The 11,361-nt window shown below is 40.3% G+C and overlaps 1 protein-coding gene across 4 annotated transcripts in view; it reads right to left on the reverse strand.

Annotated features, from left to right (window-relative positions):
• Positions 1 to 11,361, reverse strand: part of CACNA2D3 (calcium voltage-gated channel auxiliary subunit alpha2delta 3) — a 728,899-nt gene that overhangs the window by 122,921 nt on the left and 594,617 nt on the right. The window lies entirely within an intron of this gene.

The following is an 11,361-nucleotide window of genomic DNA, read 5'->3' on the forward strand; positions in this document are numbered from 1 at the left end:
TTTAGGCACAAGGACCTGAACATAGAAGTTTTAATACACATGTGACCAGCACCATAAAGACAGTCACTTTCAAAAGCGACTCATGATTTCGAGTGCCTCCATTTTTGAGTGTCCAACTTGTGACACCTGAAAGGGGCATGGTTTTCAGAGAGTGGGTGTTCACTAAAATCAGGCCCCTTTAAAATGTCCCAAAAAACAGAGACACCCAAAATCATGGTGTGCTCCAGGCTTGAAACTTAAGCCTGAAACACAGCAGCTGCCACCTCCTTCTTAGCTGTTTATGACTGAGAGGATCTGGCTAACAGACCAACATCTACTAGGTGGGGTCATTCAATTTATCTAAGGGATTATATATTATTTAAATGACTTTCTTTAATTTTGAACCATTGTAATGACTTTGTATAAATGATGAGCATGTGAAAATAGAAAGTTAGCAAAGAGGTGAGGTGAGGCTGGGAGGTCTATGAAAGAATCAAACAAAAACATGACCTGTCCATGAGTTCAAGTAGACTTGCCTACCTCTGGCTGACTACCAACACAAAGCATCAGGTTAGGATTAAAATATAGGAAGCAGTGATTTAGCACTGAAAGTAGAACGCTGAAGGTGACTGATTAGGAGACTGTACAGAAAAAGTAGTGACTAACAAAGGTTTGGAGATAAAATGATGGAGCATGTTTATGAGCTGATCTATTGAGATTTTAAAACAGTAGCCTTTTGTACCTTATTTATTTATTGCATTTCCTCCATTCTAAGGTATTAAAAGATCCTCTTTGAAAAGTTAAATATTTGAAAGGGGAAATGCCCTTGTTCAGTTTTATATGGGATGATTTATTTAAAGCTGTGAAAACCGTATTATATGTTTGCATAATATAGTGTTGTGGTGAGACAAGGAATATTCAATGAAATTGTCAGAGAAAAGAGCTGTTGCTAGGCTACCTTTACCAGAAAATTAGTTTCATTCTCCTACTTTTAATTTAAAAATGGCTTGATACTTTTAAACTTTATATTGTAAGCAAGCAAATGTATATTCAAAAAAGCCCTGAAAATACTTTAAAACAATCTATAGTTTTAAAATAAATAAATTGCACTAATGGATTCCCTTAATTCTAGTAAGCCATTACAACATGTTCATTTACAAGAAATCTTTTACCTGAGAATTTATTTCTATCACCACCACTATATATCAGTGAATAAGTATTAAAAGGATATATAAACAAATAGCTGTCACAGTCAATATGACTTTTCCTTGTGCACTGCAGCATTGACACTATAGAATAAAGTTTCTAGTTTCTCAAAACTTTAGACTATTTTTATTCCCGTGGCAAAGAATAGTGAGCAACCCAATACACATTGTGTCCTTGTGCTCTGACATCAACTACTATGGAATTAAATGCACCAGCTAAATGTGGCTTGTTATTATGTGATACTTGAATGACAGATTCCTTAGAACTTTAAATACCACATGCCTATAGACAGATAATATACTGTGTAAAGAAATTAATCAGTTACACTATGTACTCTTTTTAACTTCTGCCTCTTTGTAGTGGGAAAATAATTGCACCATCCAAAGGTTTGGGCCAGATTCTGTCATCCTCACTGAAGCTGAGTAGTAACTTGCTGCATGAATACTGTTATTGTTTTGAAAAGTTGTATTTGCGAAGTAAACAATTAATTAACATGTCCATGAGTGGCAGAATCTGGCCCTTAGGACAAGTGTAATGGGGTCCCTGCAGGGCCCTCCTGGCTCCTGCCAGGCTGAGAAAGTCACACAGAGACCTTGTTGCAGTGCTCACCTGGTGCCTTTATTTACAGGTTGTGTTCCCACCACCTTTCCACCATACACATAGTCCCTTTCTTACAGTCCACCAGCAGGGGACAAACTATCTCTCTCTGCTTCCCCTCACTGCCTTTCCTCTACTGCAGCTTCCCTCTTTCCAGCTCCTCCCCTGGCTTCCCTCCCCTGGGGCTTTTCTCCAGCCCCAGCCTGATGAGGCAGCAGCTGTTCCAGCTTCCCCAATCAGGGCTCCTTTAATTGGAACTGGAGTGACAGAGAGTTGGCTAGGCAGTTTTCTGCTTAGCACCCTGTGACAACAAGATACACAAGTCTTCTCTTTTACATATATAGTAAAACCTCTGGAGTTATGAACTGACCAGTCAACCACACACCTCATTTGGAAATGGAAGTACACAATCAGGCAGCAGCAGATTTACACACACAAAAAAGCAAATATAGTATAGTATTGTGTTAAACAAACTACTAAAAAAATAAAGGGAAAGCAGCATTTCTTCTGCATAGTAACGCTTCAAAGCTGTATTAAGTCAATGTTCAGTTGTAAACTTTTGAAAGAACCATAACGTTTTGTTCAGAGTTATGAACAACCTCCGTTCTGGAGATATTCGTAACTCTGAAGTTCTATTGTACCCCAAAAGGCTATAAAAACTGGCTGTCTCGGGGCCGCGTTCTTAAGGAAACAATTTGGCTTGCTATGTAGAGGGAAAACAAAAACCTCAACCAAGAGTCTTGTAACAGTGGAGCTGCAGTGGGGCTCCCCCACTTACTACTCCTTAATCTTAATTTGTCCCCAACCTTGGTGCTGTGCTTGTGCAGCAATTGCTTCAGCACCCTCTATGTACCTCCAGCAGAAAGGGGGCATTACTGGACATACCTGGAGATACTTGGGTGTCTCTCCCCATTAATCACCATTTGCTGATAAGGAGTCGTAGTGGAGGTGCATACCTTGCTTGAACAGTAGATTTTGGAGAGCAGAGTTTCCTTCTCGTCTCCTGATTACACTAGGCTAGGAGAAATCTTCAGACCAAAAGGCTTTTTTATTCAGCTCTATTTTGGAACTGGGCCCACACAGGTTTGGGGGAACATAACCCACCTTTAGTTAACTTGGAGTTTCAGTTAATTGGACGTACCTTAATCAGGGCTTGCTTGTATTCAGAGACTAAAATTTTTACCTGATAAGTAAGAGTTCTGATGCTTTTAAAATGTGTTATGGAAGATGTTGCCCTGACTTAGAACAGTAATGTAGGGATCGCAGGAAGTTCTGTCTGCACGCAGTGTCCATCTAGTGCTTTGCATGTAATAAGGTGATTAATGTTGACATTCAAATATAAATATCCAATAGCAAAAAAGTTTCTATTTAAAAATTATTTAAAAGTTTCCTCAACAGGAAATAATCAAATTAAACAACAGAACAAAGCTACTAGCTATTTGCCCCATTAGACCCTCCTTCCTGACCTCACCACCCTTTAGTAGTATGCAAAACAAGACGTATACAATTCCACATTTTCACCAATAGGTGGCACTAGTGCTTTCTACTTTTATTAGAACAGACAAGGAGCCCTCAGTTACCTCAGGGGAAACAAACCCTGTTGTACTTAAAAAGTGAGTTCATCTAATAACTATAAACTATTCTTCTACTACAATGACAGGTTTCAGAGTAGCAGCCGTGTTAGTCTGTATTCACAAAAAGAAAAGGAGTACTTGTGGCACCTTAGATACTAACAAATTTATTTGAGCATGAGCTTTCGTGAGCTACAACTCACTTTCATTGGATGCATTCAGTGGAAAATACAGTGGGGGAGATTAATATACATAGAGAACATGAAACAATGGGTGTTACCGTACACACTGTAAGGAGAGTGATCGCTTAAGGTGAGCTATTACCAGCAGGAGAGTGGGGGGGGGAACCTTTTGTGGTGATAATCAAGGTGGGCCATTTCCAGCAGTTGACAAGAACGTCTGAGGAGGAGGGGGAACAAACATGTCACTAGCTGGGTGTCTGGCTATGTAGACTCCCTCCTCAGGCTCTACGCTACCAGCACTCCCAGCTATCAAGACACCACTGACCTCCTGAGGAAACTACAATCCATCGGTGATCTTCCTGAAAACACCATCCTGGCCGCTATAGATGTAGAAGCCCTCTACACGAACATTCCACACAAAGATGGACTACAGGCCATCAGGAACAGTATCCCCGATAATGTCACGGCAAACCCGGTGGCTGAACTTTGTGACTTTGTCCTCACCCATAACTATTTCACATTTGGGGACAAAGTATACCTTCAAATCAGTGGCACTGCTATGGGTACCCGCATGGCCCCACAGTATGCCAACATTTTTATGGCTGACTTAGAATAACGCTTCCTCAGCTCTCGTCCCCTAATGCCCCTACTCTACTTGCGCTACATTGATGACATCATCATCTGGACCCCTGGAAAAGTAGCCCTTCAGGAATTCCACAATGATTTCAACAATTTCCATCCCACCATCAACCTCAGCCTGGACCAGTCCACACAAGAGATCCACTTCCTGGACACTATGGTGCTAATAAGCGATGGTCACATAAACACCACCCTATACCGGAAACCTACTGACCGCTATGCTTACCTACATGCCTCCAGCTTTCGTCCAGACCACACCACACGATCCATTGTCTACAGCCAAGCTCTACGATACAACCGCATTTGCTCCAACCCCTCAGACAGAGACAAACACCTACAAGATCTCTATCAAGCATTCTTACAACTACAATACCCACCTGCTGAAGTGAAGAAACAGATTGACAGAGCCAGAAGAGTACCCAAGAGTCACCTACTACAGGACAGGCCCAACAAAGAAAATAACAGAACGTCACTAGCCATCACCTTCAGCCCCCAACTAAAACCTCTCCAACGCATCATCAAGGAGCTACAACCTATCCTGAAGGATGACCCATCACTCTCACAGATCTTGGAAGACAGGCCAGTCCTTGCTTACAGACAGCCCCCCAACCTGAAGCAAATACTCACCAGCAACCACACACCACACAACAGAACCACTAACCCAGGAACCTATCCTTGCAACAAAGCCCGTTGCCAACTGTGTCCACATATCTATTCAGGAGACACCATCATAGGGCCTAATCACATCAGCCACACCATCAGAGGCTCGTTCACCTGCACATCTACCAATGTGATATATGTCATCATGTGCCAGCAATGCCCCTCTGCCATGTACATTGCCAAACTGGACAGTCTCTACGTAAAAGAATAAATGGACACAAATCAGACGTCAAGAATTATAACATTCAAAAACCAGTCGGAGAACACTTCAATCTCTTTGGTCACTCGATTACAGACCTAAAAGTGGCAATTCGTCAACAAAAAAACTTCAAAGCAGACTCCAACGAGAGACTGCTGAATTGGAATTAATTTGCAAACTGGATACAATTAACTTAGGCTTGAATAGAGAATGGGAGTGGATGGGTCATTACACAAAATAAAACTATTTCCCCGTGTTTATTCCCCCACCCCCCACTGTTCCTCAGACGTTCTTGTCAACTGCTGGAAATGGCCCACCTTGATTATCACTACAAAAGGTTTCCCCCACCCCCACTCTCCTGCTGGTAATAGCTCGCCTTACGTGATCACTCTCCTTACAGTGTGTATGGTAACACCCATTGTTTCACGTTCTCTGTGTATATAAATCTCCCTACTGTATTTTCCACTGAATGTATCCGATGAAGTGAGCTGTAGTTCACGAAAGCTTATGCTCAAATAAATTTGTTAGTCTCTAAGGTGCCACAAGTCCTCCTTTTCTTCTACTGTAATCTATGCTTTCTGAAATGAACATAGTAATGACATTCAGACTAGATTTTCAAAGCAGCAGCATCTTTATATATAATTACTATTTAAACTCACTTAGAAAGGTCTTCTTCCAATGACAGCATCAGTATTTATTAAAATGCAATACAGAGATACTCAATAATCAGACCTAGTATTTAAAATATCTCATATTAGCAAGGTGTCATGTCGCTTTTGCATCCTGCGACATTAGACATGCAGACACATTTAACAGTCCCTTTGTTAATGTTTATTCTCGTACTCCTCTCTACAAAGCAACTAGGACTAGATAGGTTCGTAAATTAGTTGAGAGATTTTAGATTGTACCTGATCTCACCCAGTAAAGGAAAAATAAGAGAATTTCTCTACTTGTATCCCAGAAGCCTAAGAGGATGGAGAATAGACTAAACCTTGGGTTTGACATGCCTCAAGATTCTGGCCAGCTCTGCTCAGTCCTTCATCTTTCTGAGGGAGATGCACTGAGCACTATGCAGTTTACTGCTTGCTTATGGGTCTTTTGGCTGATGCTTTAAAATCCAAGGCACTTTATTGTCTGTGGTGACACTAAAGAATCCCTTGACAATTTTTTTTGTAAGTCAGAAATTTGCTTAATGTTCTTGATCAAAATTCTCCCCTGTATAATTGGTTTGCAATGTGATGTGTATCTGTTAACGGCTGTTCTCCATTTCAAATGTGGCTAGATTTCAGTGGTGCAGTTTTGCATATTGGTTGTGAAGTGTTTGGGGACCATTCAGAATGAAAGGTGCTACATAATGTAAAGACTAGTCTATACCGTAGCATTTGGACCACAACCTGTACACAGGGGTGGGGTGAATGAAGGGAGCAAATCAGAATTCCTTCAGTGTCCCTAGGGAGGTGGCCTGTGGAGTGGGGGCTGTGCCAAACACCCTTGAAAAGGAGCACGCTCTGTAATGTTTCAGCTCTGATGGCCCTGTCTTCATTCCTCCCCACCACCCCCATTTTGACTCCCTTTGACGAGTTGGGCACCAATAATGATACTAGATCTTCTTTTCCCTTGTATTTAGGGAGGCAAAGGACTGGGCCTTCTTACTCCTTATGAGCAACTGGTCTGGGCCAACCGTTACTGCATTATCACTGCTTTCCATTTCTAAATGTCGAAGAACACTAAAGGCACCCCTCTGTCAAAGGGCCAACATATAGAATCTACTGCCAATCACTTTGAAATTTAACCACAGCAGAGAATAATACAAGAATACAATGGTCCAATTTGTGTTAGTTCACCATAAGATCACATTGTTGCTGCCTTTCACACAAGCTGCAGAAGAGAAGCTCAGTCCTAACCTGTGTCATTCTTAATCAGCAGCGTTGCCACCAAAAATAAAATTCCCATCCGAAGTACCCTGATCTTGCTAGAATAAAAACAACAACAAAACCCCGCAGGTTGACCTTGCAGCACGAGCAATTTAAAAACTATACTTTTTAAATGTAAATTCGATATAGAAATCACTGAGGGAACATAATGCGGAACACTAAGACATCTCTCTTGTGAACATAACTGCATTTTAACTACACGTCATATACACATTTTTCAGGCTTATTATCCATATCTCTGCAGCAAATAAATTAAGCTTTCAGATTGTACACAAACACAATAAATATATTTGTGTATATTTATAGATACACATACAGACATGCCTAACTCAAATCTGCATTTATTTAAGTTGATAAAGTCCTAGTTTGCTAGCTGGAGTGAGAGGAATTTAAAAAGCATCTCATGCTTTTCTCCAGCATTCTCACTTTGGACTGACAGAGGGGGTACAGATGGTAAAGCAGCAGCAGGACTCAAATTCTGTGTGGCAGTGTTGCCAACCATTCTAACTCTACAAACTCATTGATTTTGAAGATCTCCTGCCATTATTATTGGATTATGCTTCCTCCATTTGTAATAAGCATTTCTGTTAGCACAGAACTAGATAAGTTAGCATAGATAAGGGGCCTATTATCAGTGATGCTCTTCTACAAAAGAGGAAAACAAAAAGAGAAAGAAATACAAAGAAAACAGAGAGGATTGGATAGAGAGTAGCAGGAATTTTGTTTCTCCCCCATGGTTAGATATAAATGAGGCTCCTCTTTAATATTCATATATTTTTTGTTTATAAAAAAGACTTACTATTTTAGGGTGTTCTGCAAAGAAAAATGTTCTGGTGTAGTTTTATTTTCAGCCAATACCTCTGTGGTGAAGACAGTGATTTTATGCCAAAGGAGTATCTCAGTTGCTAGTGTGCTGTAATCTATTGACTTAATAGGAATCAGGAATATTTATTTCATAAAATAGAAAGTGTGGTTTTGGCAGAATTTAGATTTTACATATAAATTCTTTTGAAAATATTACCATAAATGACTTAGGAGCCCAAATCCCATTTTCAAAAGTGACTTGGAACCTGACTTAGGACCAGATTTTTAAAGGTATTTAGGCATTGCTCTGCTCAGCGCAGCAACACCAAGCTGATTTCGGAGTCAAAGTCTCATTGAAAGTCAATGGGACTTAGGAACCTAAGTCACTTTTGAAAATGAAATGAAATTAAAACAGTCAGATAGGGGTTGCAGCACTGTCATACCACTGCCTAAATGCCTTTACAAATCTGGATCGTAGGCACTTAGGAGTTTAAGTCTCACAGGTGCTTTTGAACATATTACTCATAATCCTTTGCAAATCCCTAAGTAAGTTGTACAGTGAAACCAGAACTTCTAGTTGCCCACCACTTCTCCACTTCCCACCTTTTTATTTTTACAATAAGTAGAATACCTTAGTTCAGTGAGATCTAAAAAGTTGTACTGTAACTTGTTCCATGGAAAAAATGGAATTGATAATGCCCATTTATGCTCTGCAGCTGAAGTATAAATAGAATAATGCATATAATTGTTGTCTCTCTGAACATCTGTTATTGTCTGATGGCTACCTCTAAGCAAAGTAGTTGCTGAAGATGCAGGGAAAAACTGAGTGAGTGAGTGAGTGAGTGGGTGAGTGAGTGACTGAAGCAGGAAGAATTGATCTTATACAATCTAGTGGCCAGATTTTTTAAAGCATACAAAATTGGTGGCAGATTTTTCTAAAAGAGCTCAGCTCCTATATAGGCACCTAAATGCAGTGGCCAGATTTTCAAAACATCTCAGGGCCCAGCAGCTCCCACTGAAAACAATCAGGTACTGAACACTTTTGAAGACTAGGTCTTTAATGTAGGTGCCTAGATGGAAACCTGTTGGGTGCACAGTTATTTTGAAAATCTGGAACTAGAATTATTTCCCTGTTCAAATTGCCAGTTCAAATGCAGAACAGAGAAAAGGGAACCAAACTCAGATCTCTTGGCTGTTTCATGGCCTACATAAAACTATTGTTACATGATTTGTTGAAAAGGGATTAAAGGTGGTTATGTGTGACATATCCCCAAAGCAAATCCTAAAGTGCAAGAAATGTCATGATATAGGACACCTGTTAATTATGCCCTTAAGCCCACCCAGCACATTTGCACTGATGGAGATAGACTTTGGACTTTGATAAGGAACTTCATTTTGTCTCCAACTAATAAAGGAACACATTATACATAACATATCAGTATCCCTCATAGTACAATGAAAATCCGTAGTTATATCTGCAGCAACATTAACCATTATCCACGTTGACATTTTTGCACAAATTAATTGTTCTCGTATGTTTTTATAAGAGAATGATGAATTTATAATTAAGATTTTCTGTTATGCTGTGAGGGAGAACAATGGTTTGTGTATCTTCTCATCAACTGGGGGCAGAAGGGCACTTTTCCTGTGACCTTGTGGAATCTGTTTTATCAGTGGGGATATGCTGAGCTTTAGAGAATAGTTGATAGGTGTCCCATTATTTGGCATATCCTTATTTTTCAGGGATTTGCGTGCTGGGGATAAGACTCATTTAACCAGCTTGAATCCCACTTAAACTATTTTTTGTTTGTTTATGGAATTTCCTGACTTACCTTAATATGATAAATATAGAGTGGTTTGGGGTAGTATGCCCCCCTAACTTTCCCTCCAGTGGGACAGGAAAGAGAGCCAAAGGCATAGAGAGGGGCACGGCGGGCTAATTGTGTGTGTGTGTGTGTGTGTGTGTGTGAGAAGTGGAGGGAAATTAGTTTTATTTCTACCCTCCCCGACTCCAGCTCAATGGTTCCTGCATTCCTGTGGTGAGGTCAGCTTGTGTATGGCCACATCTGCTCTGCTGGGCCAGCCACAATTCCTCAGGGTGGAAGAGCCTCCATGAAAGCTGCAGAGTATAAAACAGAGGCCAGAAAGCACCCTAACACTGGATTTCAAAAGTTCTCTCACCTGGGAACCCCTGATGCTACTCTTTGACTGAGATGAGGTTCACAGCATAGACAGCAGCCCTCTTCCCAACAACAATATATTTCTTCAGTTCCATTGGAAACAAGAACCAAGAGGTGACCATCTTGCCAAGGGGCAACCTCACTTTGACATAACAAGTATAGCTCTCAAACAGACTGCATATCAGTTGAATCAGACTCCCAGTTGGTGGGGAGAGAAAGAAGGAAGAGATCCCCATCAAAAATTAAAATCCCAGCTCTTAAAAACATTGATGCTTATATTTGTGTGCACTTAACAGCACTTAATGCCTTATATGCCTTCCTTAGAAGGCAGTCAAATACCAGCCACCCCATTTTACAAAGGAGGTAATCGAAAGTATGCATAAGTCACTTCTAGCAGAGCTGGGAACAGAGCCTAGATCTTTAATATGACAATCACAACCTCTCAACTCAGCCACACCGCCTCTAAGAAAGAACCTGCCAAATTTACGTGCTTGGGTACACGCTGGTTGTAACCACTAGACCACACTCCTCTTCCAAAGATTGGAATAAAACACTGTGTTTTGCTGTGTTGCCCACTGGAAAAATGAGTGTTGTTTTCCCCTTTAGAGGCTGCTCCACAGAAAAGCAGAAGTTACTTCAGACACTTAAGTGATAGAGACTTGGGCTTGGGATATGAAGAAGCTGGATTCAAATGCTGCTAATGACCCATGCAGTGGACTTAGAATTCCTGTTTTCCAAGTTTTTTTTTTTTTAAAGAAACTGGTGTATTTAATTGATAGTGTGAAAATACTGTTAAAACAGGATTTATAGTGGAAAACCATTTAAGCTGGCAATAATGGTGCAACATACAACAAAGTACAGGTGTTCCAATTTCCATCAATTTTCCACACACTGATGTCCCACACTGGCAGATTTGAAGCTTGAGAAATATAGCAGCAGAAGTGGTCTAGTGAATGGGGGTCAGGTTCTAGTAGGCAGCCTGTGCTTTCAGAAATGGTAGCCATCTTTACAAGAAACACCTCCTCAGTTAGTAAAGTAGTGGTCACCTTTATTGAGTGTATTAGTAGTATCTATCCCATCGGATAGTATCAGATCTTTTGTAAATGACGGGAAATAGTGGCCATTTGAGAAAAGGAATATTATGACTAGAATGGTAAAGATAGGAAAAAACAATTGTTGATAACTTTGCTTACTTACAACCTAATTTCTTGAATTGTAGATTAGAAGGTGGCTGGCAATGAAGTTTAACGATATTGAATGTGTGAATGGTAACATACCAGGCATTTGTTAGTAAAAGACTTCTGAAAAATTTCAGATACTGGAGAGAAATTTCCAAAAGAACCAATTTTTTAAATTAATTTGAACTCTAACCAAATAAGAGACAACTGAAAAGCACAGGTAAGGGCCTGT

This window comes from Lepidochelys olivacea, assembly GCF_965140295.1.
Source record: "Lepidochelys olivacea isolate rLepOli2 genome assembly, chromosome: 7".
Lineage (NCBI taxonomy): Eukaryota > Metazoa > Chordata > Testudines > Cheloniidae > Lepidochelys > Lepidochelys olivacea.